This window comes from Passer domesticus, chromosome 1 (genome assembly GCF_036417665.1).
Source record: "Passer domesticus isolate bPasDom1 chromosome 1, bPasDom1.hap1, whole genome shotgun sequence".
NCBI classification, from domain to species: Eukaryota; Metazoa; Chordata; class Aves; order Passeriformes; family Passeridae; genus Passer; species Passer domesticus.
The window spans coordinates 95,509,583-95,525,728 of record NC_087474.1 but is presented as its reverse complement, the minus strand read 5'-3'; the positions used below and the strand labels follow the sequence as shown (position 1 = coordinate 95,525,728).

Here is a 16,146-nt window from a genome sequence, read left to right as displayed (position 1 = left end):
GGCTTACAGCCTTAGTGCTCCAGGTCTCTTGTCTCCTCACTGTCACAGGTTCAATTTCCTTTCATGTTGTCCCAAAACTGGCCTCTGGTTTATTGGGCTGAAGGTAGCCTGGTGTGCAGAATGATGACAGCCAGCCTGGCTTGCATGGCCACAAGGAAAGCAAGAGCTCTGTTAAATGTCATTCTTACCATATGCTGTGTGTTTTCAAATGTAAATGTGTTTGAACAACAGGATCCTTCACAGAGAGCATGAAAACGGCAAATTGAGAGACAGCTGCTCTTCAGGCACTGTACTTCCCCATGATCAGTAAATAGAGATAATGATAATTGCTCTGTATGGACAAAACACCCTAAGCAAGACTGAAATTTCTTAACAGACCTGCAAGTTCTGACAATTTTCTCAGGATAGTTTATACTAAAATCTTGTAATTGTGTGTGAAGGAGCAATTCCAATCAGTGCTGGCCCAGTGAAATTTATCCCCAGGCTCCTATCAGTGACTCCTTTGTTATAAAAATATTGGTGTCCCTCTTCTGATAGAAATGAAGGAGTAATGGAAGAGTTTGCTCCAAGTTTTCTCATTGGCAAACCATCACATCATGTGAGTTTCTAGCTCAAAAGCTCTATCTGGTCCACTCTCATGCTGGCTGCTATTTAGCTGCAGGTTTGTGCTGACTAGAAGTGGGTAGGTGGGGTGGATGGGTTTCTCAGACTGTGAGTCCACCCTATTGTGCTGGCTGAGCTTCTAAACTTTTGTGCCCAAAGCAGGTGTGCCCTGGCTGCTGCAGGGAAATTTTACTGAAGATGGCAGCACTTTCTTGTATTCTCCCATTGCTACTGTTTTACTTTTTTTCTAAATATAAAAACTAAAAGATATTTCTGAACAAAAGCAGAGTTTTTCTTACAGTGGTGGAGCATGTGTGTTGGCATCTGAGCAATTCTATTGTTTCCCTTGAAAAAAGAGGTGTTGCCCAAGGTCTTGTTTCAAGTACTATTCTGGGAAACTAGCACCAGAAATCATCTAGTGGCTCCTCTGGCTGTATTTTAAAATCCTGTAACTTGAGCTCCCACAGGAGAAAGAATCAGTATTTCCTTTTCTCTTCTGTATGGCTTTCTCTGAACCTGTATTGAATGTAGGAAAGGTTGAGATCTTGCTTTGAAATTCGAAAGTGAACTTGTGATGGGAATTGTTTTGAAAGAGTATTCCACAGTGTGATTTTTATAATTTTTTTTTATCTGAAGAAACATTATTGTGATACTAAATGCTTTCTTGTTTTATCATTCTAGCTTTCTGAATATGGTCAACAACACGTCTAGTGTGTTTTTCAGTCTATGGCTAAATCTCATGGTCATGCCTTTAATATAGTCAGATAATTCCTCTTATTTCACAGATATGAGAAGAGAAAGCTGAACCTCAAAGATTTTCTCAAATCTTGCAGGTAGAGAACCCAAGTCTCTTGGGGTTTTTGTTGGATATTTTGGAGTGTATGGGGGTTTGTTTTATTGTTTGGTTTGTTTCTAGTTTTGTTTGTTTTCATTTTTGGGGGCATATTTAGGCTATTTCTTGGCAAAGAGCCTTTCAAAGATGCTGCTGTTTTTCTCTGTCACTTGAATCCAGGACAGTCCTACTTTTTGAGACATAAGAAAACCTTTTACAATACAAGAAATTACAGAATATGAAAAAAACAGCCATTTGACATCTGAATGATTTTTCTGTTGTTGCATGCTCAGTATAAGGTACCTGCAACAAATCTGTGATATCTTTGGCACGTGCAGTAAGGATTGAAGTTTATTCCATCAGAATAAACCACCAGGGACTGTCACCTGTAGTGGCCTGTATTTGATTGCCATTGGTTTTGTGTGCCGGTGTTGCAGCAGGCAGCTGGAATACACTTCATCTTTCCAACTGCAAAAGGTATAGAAAGTCAATCAGTGAACACCTGGATAAGTTTTGTGTGCAATTGAAAATCAAATAAATTTTGGAGGTCTAGCTTCTAACTTTTTTGCAGTTGCAAGTGCTCATGATTGTTGTATGGAAGGTGCAGGCAGATATCTGGGCTTTGTCTTGATGCTGGATGAGCAGATCTGGAGTTGGAGATCTAATTTCCTTTTCAGTTCTGTTTGTCTTTGTCTCAGTTTTCTCAGTGGACTATAAGAACGAGATAGAGGAGTGAGTTACTTGCTCAAAGCCCACCTGGCTTTTGAAACTCTGAGATTTGGGCTAGTCTGTGTTCAAGTTTTTCCAGCTACCTCTCAATTTTTTTGCCAACATATTTTGCACAGGTGTTGCGGACTGTAGATATTTCATCAATGCAGACGAAGCCTGGCCAGAACACCTGCATGCTTTCATGCTGTGGTTGCCTAATCTCTTTTGCTGTACTCTCTGCGGTGATCGGTGACAGGACCTGAGGAAATGGCCTGAAGTTGTGTCAGGGAAAATGTAGGTTGGATATTAGTAAAATGTTCTTCACCCAGAGGGTGGTTGGGCTCTGGAACAGGCTCCCCAGGGAAGTGATCACAGCACCACACAGCCAGGCTGACAGAATTCAAGAAGTGTTTGGACACTGCTCTCAGGCACATGGTGTGATTCTTGGGGTCAGTCCCTTGAAGGGCCAGGATGGACTCATCAGCCTTTGTGGGTCTCTTCCAACTCAGCATATTCTGTGAAAACAGATGCATTTCTGTCCAGGAAACCTGTAGGTAGTCTCACATTATAAAGATCTGTCTAGTGCTTTTCTATCTTTACTCATTCAAAACTTTGTCAAATCTGAATTTGCTATTTAATCCAGTTATTCATGCTATGATCTAACCAAGTGGATATCAGGAACAGAAGATTTCTTTGCTCTTTGACGCAATCATTGATAATTGTAAAAAGTATTACTATGTTATCCAGCAAAAAAAAATATGCCTTTTGCTTCTGAATAGTAAGTGATTGTCTTTACAACCACTCTCAATTCCACACTTGTCTTTCATACAGATCTAAGGCAAAAATATCTTCTGTCTTTTGCAATTGAAAAATTAAAAAAGCTCAAGAGAGATGCATTTCACTGAAAAAAGTGAGTTACTACATTAATTGCATAACTTAGATGAAGTAGACAAGAAGATTCCAGTGTAAGCTGACTGTATCCCTAAATGTATATGGGAAACCATGCGTACTTTTCAGAGGTTTGAGATGTTTTTTGAAGAAGCAAAGCATCTTCCACCATTTTCATCTGTGCTACAATTAAGTTGCTTTTGCTCCCTTTTCTTTTGGAACAGGAACAGTCTTCTCAACTGCAACTTTTTTTCCCCCTCTCAAACTATGAACAGTCAGATGTCATTGACTTTACAGGAGATCCAGTGTGATGGACAGGATGTCTTCCTTGTGAGACTGAGCAATATAAAGGACCCTCCCAAATATAAAGGACACTCCCTCTATAGCTGAATCTGTCAACTCCCCTATGAAACCAGTAACAAAAGGTTGTATTTCCATGTGCCAGCAAGTGAGAAAGTTCACAGAGAATCATGAAGTTCTCCTTCAGAGTTGTACAGATAACCACCTCTCTTGTTTCATCTTATGGAGACAAGCATAAGTCAAGCCTGATTCTGTGCACCCACCAGCTGTCTGAACAGGTTTGTGAGTGTTATGAGTGTCCCTGTGTGCAGACAGGTGGCCTGGTGGACAAATGTATGTCAAAACTACTGGCAAGCCAATTGCTCTTCTGAACCTGGTGCCTCCAGAGCTGGCATAATTAAGATCTATTGGAAAGTGCTTTGCAGTGCTGCGTGAGATTCAATTGATAAAAGCTTTATAGTTGGTTTTATGTGTTTCCTGTGTTAAAACTTTACAAGGTAAAACTAAAACCACACATAATGAAAACTGAAAAAAAGAAAATAAATTACTCCCTTTCCTATACCAGAAGAGGTGTTTTGTTTTTTTTTTTGTTTTCCTATATCAGTGTTATTGGTCAGTTTTCTACCCTGAATATTAAAGAAACTAAGGACACATTTGCTTCTGTTTATGTGCTCTGTGATCTTACTGACACCATTGCAATGTATATATGCTTATCCGAGAATGAATCAGACATGGATAGGAAGTGAAAATCTCCTAATATGTTATTTATTCAGATATATTCTCTCTATGTAGAATAACCACATATTCAATTTATCTTTGATAGACCCCAAAATCCTGTCAAATATCTCTATATGAATCCCAGCAATCTATTTTCATTGTGTTTATTTTAAAAAATGAGAGAAGGTGTTTCATCTTATAAATGGGTTGTATGGGTTAAGTCCTGGGAGCAATGAATATTCTAGAGAAAGAGACAAACAGATTTCAGCTTTATCCATGCACACCATCTTAACTGTACAGAAGTAACTCTGAGAATTGAGAAAGGGCTTTGAGCCACAGTGAATTCTAGAAGAAATCATGGAAACTGTCACCAGTTATATTTGTATCAACTGTTACAAAGGGTTCAAAAGCAGGTGGTTGAAAGGATGAAAAGTGAAAATTTGCCAAGGAAACAATATTAAAGGACTGGTACTGTAAAACATGTGGAGTTTTTAAGCTCAGGTAAGACAAATATAATTTGTACTTCATTGTGAATGACAGCTGCCTCAGCATCCAGACCTGGAGGAAGTTCGGTAGGACACAATTCCCTGTATGGAATCATCAGCTCACAGCTGGGTCACCTTGTTTTCACAGAGGCCTCTGAGACATACCCTCCCTATCTTGTGATATTTTGGCAAAAATTCAGAAGGGACTGTGCAGGATTTTGAAAGGTGTGGATGTTTCTGTTAGAGACTCAGCTGCATTTGTGTCCCAAAGGACACTGGCTCTGATCTTAGATCAAGGATTTCACACACCACAGAACAATCCTGCCCCACCAAATTATTTTATGCTCAGTAGGCTCTTTAGCACTCAGGATCTTTACCCATGCAATTGCTCCTTCTTTTCAATTTCTTTCTTTTCAATTTCTTTCTCCTCCTTGAAGAGTTCTTCTGTTGTCTATTTTCTGCCTCCTGCTTCTTCTCACAGTTACTTACTTGTCTCACCAGTATTTTACACTGCAGGTAAATTACCATCATCTGTCCTACTGCTTCCAGATGTTTTTTTAATTTCCTTCGTATATCAGGGCTTTTCACCCTTGTTAGAAAAGTTACTTATCTAACCATTCCCACTTGAACTACAAAACCATGACAAGAAAAGGAAAGAAGGTTTGCTCTCTGTAATATGAAATCGTAGTCCTGGCATTATTTGTTTTCTAGGGGCAGAAGATTTTTGGGATTCATATTCTTTTTATTTACTATTTATTGTTTAATAAGAAGGGAAATGAAGTCTTTTCAGAGGAAGTGCAAGGCAGTGAATAACATGCTCTAGCTATTTCTGAACTGCACAGACAGTCTTGAGACTGTGCCATATGCATTCTCCTTCTCATCCTTGTCTCCCTGCCAGAATATAGCATTGAATTCAGATTTACATCATGTCTGGCTAAAAAAATATTGGGGAACTCCCCTTACTACTGTTTTCTTTCCTCCTTGTTTTACTAAGCAATTTGAATTCAGTCTGAGGGGGAGAAAAAAAATCCTGCTGCCTTCCTTGTACTGCCTATATCTCATCAGATTAAGTCCATAGCTGATGTAAACTAGCACACTGCTGATGTTACCTGTGTGTGTGTTGCTTGCACTGAGTTTGGTTGGCAGGTTGTCACTGGGCATTTATGACTTGGTAGCACAAGCTGACCAGCAAAGTCAAACAAACAAATTGATATGGAGCTTTGTTGCCAAAAGATGCAGTTGCAAGTCAGCAAAACCATCGGTATACTTTGGTGAGACTTGGAAACAGTCTTATCTTCAGTAAAGATGACAAGAACAGTGAGTGAGGAAAGGAGGTGGTGAAGTCTCTGTCTCTGGAGATTTTCAAGGGGGGTTGTCCAAAATGATCTCTAGAGGTTCACAGAACCACAGAATCACAGAATATCCTGAGCTGAAAGGGACTCGCAAGCATTACTGAGCCCAACTCCTTCCCTTTGACAGGACTATCCCCAAGTGTTACACCATGTGCTTGAAAGTATTATCCCAGCATTTCTTGAGCTATGTCCTTCCAACACAAACCACTCTGTGATTCTGTGATTTTTCTAAGTGATATTTTGTTATAGGAAGCCCTAGTAAACATAATTAAAAGAATGGAAAAAACAATCTCAAAGGAAATAAAATGTCATATTTCAAACAAAATTTTTTAGATCAGTTGAAAGTGAAAAACACTTTTTTTGGGTCATTCTGAAACTGATTTCTATGCATACACTCTTGCACTTCAACTACTGAAAAAATAAATCAATTTGTTTTGTAGGTCGAGTGTTGAATATTCTGGAATTCACTTGCTTTCCTTGATTCAAGGATTAAGCCTTTTAAAACACACTTTTGAAAAATCATTGAATGTTGTTTTATTAAGCGTTGCTTGTGAAAGAACTTTAGATTATAATAATACACTGGTTGGCTAAAATCTTTTTGTTGCCATAGAAAAATAAATGGAAACTGCTTTCAGTTTGGTTTTTTGAACAGCACCAGGTTCAATCTACCTGCTTTTTGAGACCATTGAATTATGTTCTGGAAGTCCAGTGAGTCCGTTCTACAGCTGGCTTAGGGTGCTAAGAGGGCAGTGTTGTGTCTACACCTAAGGCACTACAGACTTTGTCATATATCTGCTGGATCACAGGTCACCCCACACAGTAAAACTACTGACTGTAGTGTTTGGGAGTGAAGGACTCTGGAGTTGTTTGTGTTGCTGATCTTAATTGCTGCAACATCTTCCCAGATAAGAATTGAATCAATGCAACTTCATGGTCTTTAAGTGCGTGTTTCTGTGAAACTGAGCATCTTCTTTCTGCTATTGTAATTGATTCTGAAGAGATCATGACTCCTAGCAAGATGAAAAAATAAAATCCCCAGGAGTTTGCTTGTTGAGCTCTTGTTTAATAATAGAAGGGGGAGCAGAAGAGACAGACATGTATTTTTTGCCTTTTTTAAACCGTTTGCCTGTTTTGAGTGTGTGTCAGGAATCCAGCTGACAAAACTCTGTGTACTATTGAAATCTAGAGTGACAGAATGAGGACATGAGGATATTACTTTCTTAGGAATATGAGACTGAAGTTATACAAGGTGCTAAATTAAGTAGTGGCTTGTATAGACTTGGTCTGAATCTTGCTGATTTGGTATCTGGAGACAGAGTTGAGAGCTGACATGTTTTAAGTTCTCACTGTGGCTTCATCCTTAAAGGCTGGTGCTTTAAGTTGTAGCCCTTTCTGCTTAAGCTCTTTGTTGAATAAAGATGGTATTCACTTTACTCTGAAAAGCTACTCTGAAAACTGTAATGAGCAAATGAATCTGCTGTTCTTAAACTTCTTTGATGATCCTCAGGAAGAATCTTTGCTTTAAAGGATTTGTTTTGCTGACCTGAGGGTTGAATTTGGAATCTATTTTACCTTGAAAATTCTCTAATGTGTAAAGATGAAAAGTGGTGACATCTGTAATCTCCGCAGCAGCTGTCACTTTTGCTGGCCCAGTGTTCCCAGCTGGAACCAGGCATCTTGCTGTGAAATGCAGGTACCTCCTTGTGCTGGTTCAGGCTGTACCGTCAGTGACCGTGTATTTGTGCTTTTCTATCTGCTTGGAACACATCGATCCCATGGTTTTGCAAGGTGCTGGGTCAGAGCAGTGAATGAAAACCACTGTGTGACAAATCTTTGCCAGGAGAAGTAATTTCATGATTTTTTTTTTATTTTGGTTTTTTTTCATCTTCATAGCAAAGGTCACAGCACAGAACAAAACCTTAGGGATTCTGAGCTTGCTATTTTCACAAGCTGTGTGGTACATAGATCAATGGTAATTTTCTTATGTTGAAAAGCATTAATATTGACTATGAGAATAAAATATTAATTTAAAGCTAGTAACAGAAATATTAAATACTAAATTTGCATCTAGCAAAGGGAAGTTAGGCAAGGTAAGAAGGGGAGCAGGGCAAGAAAGAAGATTTGAGAAAGACAATGGCAAGAGAAGGTCTGAAGCTTCAACTGTTCTCAAGCATAATTCCACATTTCTTCACACTCATATTTTCAGGTTTGTTGTAGGACATGATCCTTTCCTGAGAATAACCATCAGAGCAGCTGTGTCATTATGGCTGCTTTTGAGAATGCTATGAGGCCACAATTCATGGTGGAGATGATGTGTGTCTCACAATTCATGGAGCTGATTATGCATATCTTGATGAGAGAATGGTTACTAAAGATCCAGTCAACCTTATTCTTGTGCCAGCTGCTTTTCCAAAATGTCTACCTGAGAATAATCCTACCACATGTTCAGTAGTTTCTTTTAACTTTACTTTGTCATCAGAATGTGTTTCCGGAGGGTTTGCTATGTATGATACTTTCAAAGTAGAAAAAATTGAGTTTACAATACCATTGAGTGTCCAATAGAAGTATCTTGGATTGTAAGATAGCATTGAACAAGCTACCTATTGTGACGCTGGGAAACCACTCTCAATTACACCATCCTGCATTTTAGTTTCTACTGCATCTTGAAGATATTTTCCTTACTTAGAATGAATATGTTGTTGATATTGGTGAGAAGAACAGGTGAAATATTGATTCTGTATCCTATGTTACACTGTGTAAAATATTGATATTATCACATTCTGCTATTTTTTTTTCTTTATCCCTCTGCAATTAGGATTTCTATATCTGTAAAAAATGACTTCTATACTTGGGTGTGCTTGGCTTTTGGACACTGATGGTGGAATGCATATATCATTAGAGTCCTTCCAACTACTTTATGTATTCTTCTTCAGAGTTCTGGTCATCATTTAGCTGGCTGTGCAAAGTTTACATAAAATTTAAGAGATTAAATTAATTTACACTTTCTTGTTGGATATTGTACAATTTTTGTACAATATAAATTTCATGTTCTGAACTGATTCCCATGAGGAGAGTAAGAAGGATAAAAATGATGCTGATGAGCTCCAGAGGCTTTATTATGGTTCTGACATCCTATGATGCATGTCAGTGATCCCTTTTCTTTCTGTAACACAGAGCAATACAGTGGTATGGAGAACAACCATAAAACTGTTTCCCCTGTTTCTGGAGTCCCATGAAGGGACTCTGCAAACATCAGAGAAGGATGTTGAGACACCTACATAAATTGCCTTTGTGAACCTGGGACTGTCATGTTACAGGGCTTGTATGTTTGTGTGAGGGCCCGGACAGCCTGGGCCTTTTATCTCTCTGTGGTAATAATGAAAATGGCTGTGACTGCCACTGCTATCCTCTGAACTGAAGAAATCTTGCTTGGACCAGTTAAAGTAGCTTCAGGGCACCTTTCCTCTGAAAATGCTTCTCCTGCACTTGTCATGCTTTATTGTCTCCACATATAAAGTCAAACTGGGAAAGATCTTCTAGAGCACTGGGAGCAGTGATGGTCCACTGAGAGTCTTGCAAATTCAGCATCTTTCTTCTTCTAAGTAATTGACAGGGGGTTGGGCTCTGGAAATAGGTTCTGATGTTAGATGAAGCCCCAGCTCAAACAAGCTTGAGATCTTCTGGTCTAGGTATATTTACTGTTTTTTCCTATGAAGTGATTTTTGTCTCTTAAGTTTCATATGAGATTCTGAGTTTTTACCGGTCTCCTTTCTTTGATTGTTCAATGTCTGCAGTAGGTTTTTCTCTCTCGCCTACTTTTAGGCTATCTCTGCTTTTTGTTACTTTTTTACTGCATTTATATATTATCTCCTTCAAATTCCTTCTATCTTTTTGAAGCATGCTGAATTTTAATGGTATGTAAATTAACATTAGCCGTTCCTGTGTAGGAAGCTGGCCTGCTGCAGTTCCCTTCATGCCCTCTTGACATTTTAAGCTTTACATCCAGATGGTGCTGGCTAGAAAAAGGAATTTCTCTCCTATGCAATTTTCATAGGGAGGAAAATATTCTTCCTAGCTTGTGGAGTGGGAAAGTTTGGAACAAGGAAAATTTTTTGTACCAAATTGGATCAAATACTTAAAAAAATAATAATTTTAATGTAGTTCAAATATTTGTGAGGAGAAACCTGGTGAACCAGTCAACAAAAAGAAATATTCTTTTGTTTAAAGCCATTCTCTAGGCAGCTGGCTTCCTAAGCCATCAGGGTGTTCAAGGTTATAGGAACCTGGTTTCCAGCTTGGTAGGCAGCTGGCAGAATGCGGGTTCTGCCAGAGTTTTAAGTCAGCTTTATTTACAGTAAATGCATAGCAATGTTTTTGCCTGCTTAAAATAAGTGATTGCTTTAGAGCTCAATGCTCTAAATTGCCTGTAGATTGATGTAAGGAATACATAAAGATTTTTGTCTGGAGACCCATTTTTCTGGTAAGATGATGGAAACCCTTAAAATTCCTACCAACCATTTGTTTTTCTGCATTATTCACTTGGACTTAGCTTTGCCCTGTCTTAGGAGAGAAGGCTTTGTCCTGCAACAGGGCAGCCACCACCATCAGAATTACAAAGCATCAGTACACATGTCCTGTGAACAAACTTACCAAAAAGTTGTAACAGCAAGAGTGGATGATTTCATGTTTATGAAAGAAAAATGTAGCAAGGCCATGAAGTTTTCAAATTAAGCAGACCATGTTTTATTGGAAGGTCAAAGACCCTTCAAACTTCCTGAGAGATACTGGGCATCCCTATGTGCCACCAAGGAAGATCCCGCCCTTTTCCTTGGTATTTAGCATGCAGTGGTATTTTGAAAACTGCTTCATGCCCAGCAAAACAGAAGGTTGGCTTTGAAGTGGCTCTTACTGTTGCTGCTGGCAGACTAACTGCAGCAGTGCACTGCTCAGTGTGCAGAACAGCAAATTGTTTGTCTACATGTAATGAACACCACCGAAGGTAACTGAGGGCTCTGCACCACTCTGGGTATGCTGAACTTCCACAAAGTGCAGCCTGTTTTAAGAGGTTCTTATTACAGTGAATTCCCTTTACACCCTTCATTGACCTTGATTAGCCTAAGGAAGTTTGTGTCGACAATAATAAACATTCAAAACGGGTAGCAAGGGTGTGCTAACTGACTGACTATTGCAGCACTTGCCAGAATATGAAAAATTCATATTAACCTAACCTGTGTTAGGTTTTTTGAGTTTGTTTTTTCCAGGGATCTATTCGTGCTTTTGAACTCTCCATAAGGATCCTTGGCATAGCTTCAACTAGTTCTCTTGAACTCCTTGTTCATTTTCTTGCCATTTTGAAGTAGAATCTGTCTTTATAGCACTCACCACCAGAGCATGAAAAGTCCTTCTCAGTGGCTGAACTTAGATGTCAGTGTCCAAATAATCTTACTGCATCAAGTTTTGTCAATTTATTGTAGAAATATAAACCCCTTGAGAACAGCACAGTCTTTGAAATTCTTAGCTTTTTTCTTGAGAATCCATGTTATTTTTTTATCTTTGTAAATTACCATTTTGTAATAATTTTCTAACTTTTAACTAGCTTCTGGTCCTCTTCAAGATGTAAGAGAATCTTAATGAATTTTTATTTTGGTGCACCTGACTTCAATATTATTTCAGAAAACAAGATGAGGCTGATTGTAGTTTGTTGGGAAGCTTTCAAATGTTCCAAGGTTAGGGTTAGCAGTGAGGATGAACTCATGCGAAAGTGAATTTCCCCCAACAATCCTTTCATCACCTTATTTGCATTTAGCTATTAAAAAAGTGTTCCTCATTTTGAAACTTAAGCAAATGGGTGAGCGGGAGAGATTTATTGTATAATAGAACATAACATTCAAAGGAGAGCTGCTGTATCTGGCAAATAGAAGTATATTTACTCCATCTAATAATACTTTTAACTATGCAAAGAATAGGGTTTTATAAAAAATATCGGTCTTGCAATATTTGCTCTATTTAGCAGTAGAGGCACAACGTAGAGGTTGCTCTTTATAAAGATAGTAGGTAAAGCCCACCTGGAAAAGGTGTGTATATGGCTGGCTCTGTGCAAATGTTTGATTTCTTAAGGAATAGTACATAGCTTTCCATGCAGAACCAGATCTTACTCTGCTCTTGCCAGCAGGTATTGAAATAGCAGTACTAATAGCTGAAACAGCTGAACTGAGGTTTATTGTCACCTGCCCTGTGACCTAGAAATCTGACCCCACCAGTCAGGTTGTCATCTTCTCGTTTGCCTTCTGGTGAAAAGTAGAGCTGTAATTACTTAGGTGCTGCCTTTCACATTCAGCTGGCTTCGTTTGTCCTATTAAACACCACACCACGATTGCAAGTCATCATGGCAGAATCATGGCAGAATGATGACAGGTTTGTTGATGCTGAGGCTCAGTAATCACAAATCCAGACTTGGTTCTGTGTGTGTGTGCAGCACTGAGCATATTGCTGTGTTGTAGCTCTTTGGCAACAACACATTCACACCTGAAGTTTGATTTATTTGTTTGATACTTTTAAATTCTATACTTTGTAATTTATTGCAATAATGAACCCTCCCATGAAATACATTAAAGCTATGTAGAGAAATATTTTGTGATACCAATGAGATACAGAAACCATTTTTATATTGAGCATATAAATAAGCAGTGTGTTTGTGTGCTTTCAAACCTTTGTTTAGCTGGGTGAGTGATATCAATGGGGTTATGTCAATCCCTTGTGTGTATCAGAAAATAAAAATCTTTGAATGTTATTCTCACCATATAAACAGACTGACTGATAGCACAGACTGTTGTTGTCAATGAATAAATTTAGTGATAAGTGTGTGAAATTCATGACTAATGGTAGTAGCGTATAGGGTATGTGGATTATTTAGTCATGATTTTGAAGTGTACTTTGATTTGTAACCTGATTGGATAATGAACTAGGTAACACAGCAAAAAAAAACCCTCCACAAACTGCTCAAAAATATATCCTTTTTTCATCTACAGGAAAAGGCAGGTAAGGCATAAACAATGGCATCCTGAGCATCAAAAGCTAAAGAAATGAAGACAACTGGCTGGTGGGCTGACTTCATCTGGAGGTGAGCAACAAAGGAGAATGCTGGAATGATTGGCCTGACTGAGAAATGCACAGTAAAAGTGTCAGTGCTTATAAAGACCTTCAATTCCCACTGTCAAGTGCAACTTTTGGTGAATTTTAAAATAGATGGTACTTCTGAAATTATGAGTTTTGTGACTTTATAAATTTCTGAAATCTCCCCACTGCTTTTATGATGTAGCAGTCTCTCAATAATTAAGGTAGTAGTCAGCTTCTCTTTATGAACTATTTTTCCCTTTTCTCCCCTTGATATATTGTGCTCAGAAATGGTTCTGCCAGCTTCAGCTGTAAATCTCAAGTTGATGACAATGGAAGTGATTTTATGAAACAAATGGCAGTGTGAAAGATATGATATTGACCATAAAAATGCCCACATTGTGCTTAGAGTTCAAATGTAACTTAGCGGATGTAGAAAGAAGGAGTGGACAAAGTCATATGATATCATTATGGGGGGTTTTTTTTGTCTTATTGGAATGTGCAAAAATAGTGGTAGGTCTGTGGCAAATATAAGAAGCTGTTGAAAGAAAATATCTTTCAGCTAAAAAAGCTAGGCAATATCAGAAGACTTGAATATTTGAAATTTTGTTTTTCTCTGATAGCTGGGCTTAATTGTATCTTTGGCTGGGTAGCTGTTGGAATCCTAAGGTGCTTAATGAAGAAGATTCAGTCACAAGGGAGGCTGTTCATCATAAACAATAAGAGGGCTGTTATGGTCATAAAGCTAAAAATGGCTAGTGACTTTTCTAGTCTTTTTGTCCTCCTTGTCATCCTCATTTACCCATTAAATTCTAATAGAAGCCTTTCTCTTTAGTCTCTTTGCTGTTATGTGTGATCTCATTCCTTGAACTTTCCCAGAAAAGAACCATAGTTCAGTTCCTAATTGGTAATGAGGAGTGGAGAGGAATGTGTTCTGTTTGTCGCTGGAACAAAGCACGTTAAGGAGCTCTGGCCTAGGCAGAAGTAAAGAAACTGGAAGAGGTTCCAGCACTCTGTAGAAGCCCACAGTAAAGTCCCTTGTGCCACTGACTGTTTTGGAGAGCTGCAGCACTTGAGAGGCTGTGAAGAGATTGGGCAGCATCCAACTGATAAGTGGGATCAAGCTAATATACAAGGGGTTCTTGAAACCTGAAGTTTTACTTCCCTGGAAAGAGCCAGGGGTTACAGATGGAGAATGTCCACATCCAGCTTCAGAGGTGAGCTAATGTCCCCAAACTATAAATTTGCAAGAAATGGTGTATTCTTCAGTGGCAAGAGCACAGACCTCTCTATAATATTGCCTGTCTTCCAGTCTGAACAATATTGAAGCACAGGGGAGACTTCCTGTTTGCCTTGAGAGCTCTGAGAAGTGTACTGAATTTGTGGCTGTGGACAAAGAATTTAGAGATGTTGACTTGTCTGCTTCAGTTGAAATATTGTTTTGTGTTGTCCCATTTCTTGCTGTCTTCTTCCTCATAAGCTTCCTATTGAAGTTCTGCTTTGTTTACATTCATCTGTTGGATTCTCTGTAGGTAGGTAGATAAATATTGCTGGTAAGTCCTACCCTGGCTGCATGTCTAGGTTGCCAGCTTTCTAGACCAGAAGAAACTTGAGACTGTGCTTGTCAGTGAAAACATCTAGAAAATGCATTTTTGTAATGAAAAGACATATGATTTACTGATAATATTTCTTTGCAGTCTTTGCTGGAAGATGGGTTAAGGTAAACGGTAAAAATAAGTTGTGCAGAATCTAATTAGAGCATTTTTATCTTGTCCAGAATTTGTGTATTGTCAAGGCTTTCTCTAATATCAACTTTCTTTTTGAATAGTGTATTTGACTTTCTTTTGAAATAGTAATTAAAGGTTGTTTTTCATTATAATAGTGATATTTGGGTTCACTGTAACTGTTACTTATGGCTCCATTTTATCCTGAAGATAGATGAGTATGGACAAATTTTTGCTGGATCATTGAAGTTGTCTAGGTGTTCAAAGATTATAATAAGATCAGTTTTCTCATAACTATAGCCAAAGGGAAAATCAATGAGTGACCATGGCACATTTTCCTTGGGTATGAAAAATCGATGAAATATGCAAATAAGTATTTCACTAACATGACCTGAAAGCATATATGCAGGAATGTGGGCCTAGAGGACACGCTGAGAAAGTGAAGGGCAAATTGTGGGGCCATATATATTGACAGTCATCTGTGTTGCAGCAGATACAATACTAAGGGCATCAGCAATATTATGATTTAAAAAAATAAATCAATGAGCAGAGAAATTCAATTAGAGCAAAGGTTAAACTTTAAGTATGACTATAGTTCATACAGTTTTTGAGCAGAAATAATGAGACGTTACATTTAAAATGTAGTCATTAAACAATGTCTGTGCAGATACATGAAGTAGTGAGGTAGCTAGAAAGAAAAGGTTCTTAGTGGGCATACTTTTAGTCCTTTTAGTCCATAAAGGGACTAAAAGTATGCCAGGGATTCTGGCTTTGCCTATGAAATAACAGGTAATGGTGGATTATGTATCACTAACATAAAAATTGTTTTTATGGAAGGAAGGAAGGACAAACATAAAACATAACCATGGCAGCACACTGTTAGGACAAAGAAGCCTAGAAAATTTTAGGACTCTAGAGGAGACTTACAGTTTGACTGGAAGGAACTTTTACCTAAGTCCCTCTGTGTATCTTGGGCCTGGGGAATTTTGTGCACTCCTGAGAAAACATTGCTGAATACAATCAAATTCAAGTAAGCATCTCAAATTAATGTACATTAGAAATTGTGTAAAGGATTTGAATTAATAGCAAGATTTTCTTGGTAAGCTGCTCTCACTGTTCCTCTTGGGTTTGAACATGCCTGTTTCCATATCACAGAATCACAGACTAAGCTGGGTGGGAAGGATCATTGATTCCAACTCAGCCCTACACAGCACCATTCCCAAGAGTCACACCATGTGCTCAAGAGCAATGTTTTAACACCTGAACTCTCTCAGGCTGGTGCTGTGACTGCTTCCTGGGAGCCTGTTCCAGTGCCCAGCCACCCTCTCTGGCTGAACAACCTTTTTCTAGTATCCAGACTAAACCTCCCCTGACACCACTTCATGCTGTTTTCCCAGGTCTACAGAGGTATTTTTCTTGACGGA

General features: G+C 38.5%; 2 long non-coding RNA genes across 3 annotated transcripts in view; one reads left to right on the top strand and one right to left on the bottom strand.

The window, feature by feature from the left end:
• Positions 1 to 14,877, top strand: part of LOC135306290 (uncharacterized) — an 81,057-nt gene extending 66,180 nt beyond the window's left edge. The window contains exons 3-4 of one of the 2 annotated variants that reach the window (XR_010367098.1): positions 12,914 to 14,215; positions 14,311 to 14,877. This is a non-coding gene — a long non-coding RNA (uncharacterized LOC135306290). Of the gene's footprint in view, positions 1 to 12,913 lie in introns of both variants that reach the window. The other variant, XR_010367093.1, reaches the window with a different exon arrangement.
• LOC135306299 (uncharacterized) overlaps positions 1 to 16,146 on the bottom strand; it is a 46,124-nt gene that overhangs the window by 10,738 nt on the left and 19,240 nt on the right. The gene's annotated exons all lie outside the window — the stretch shown is intronic.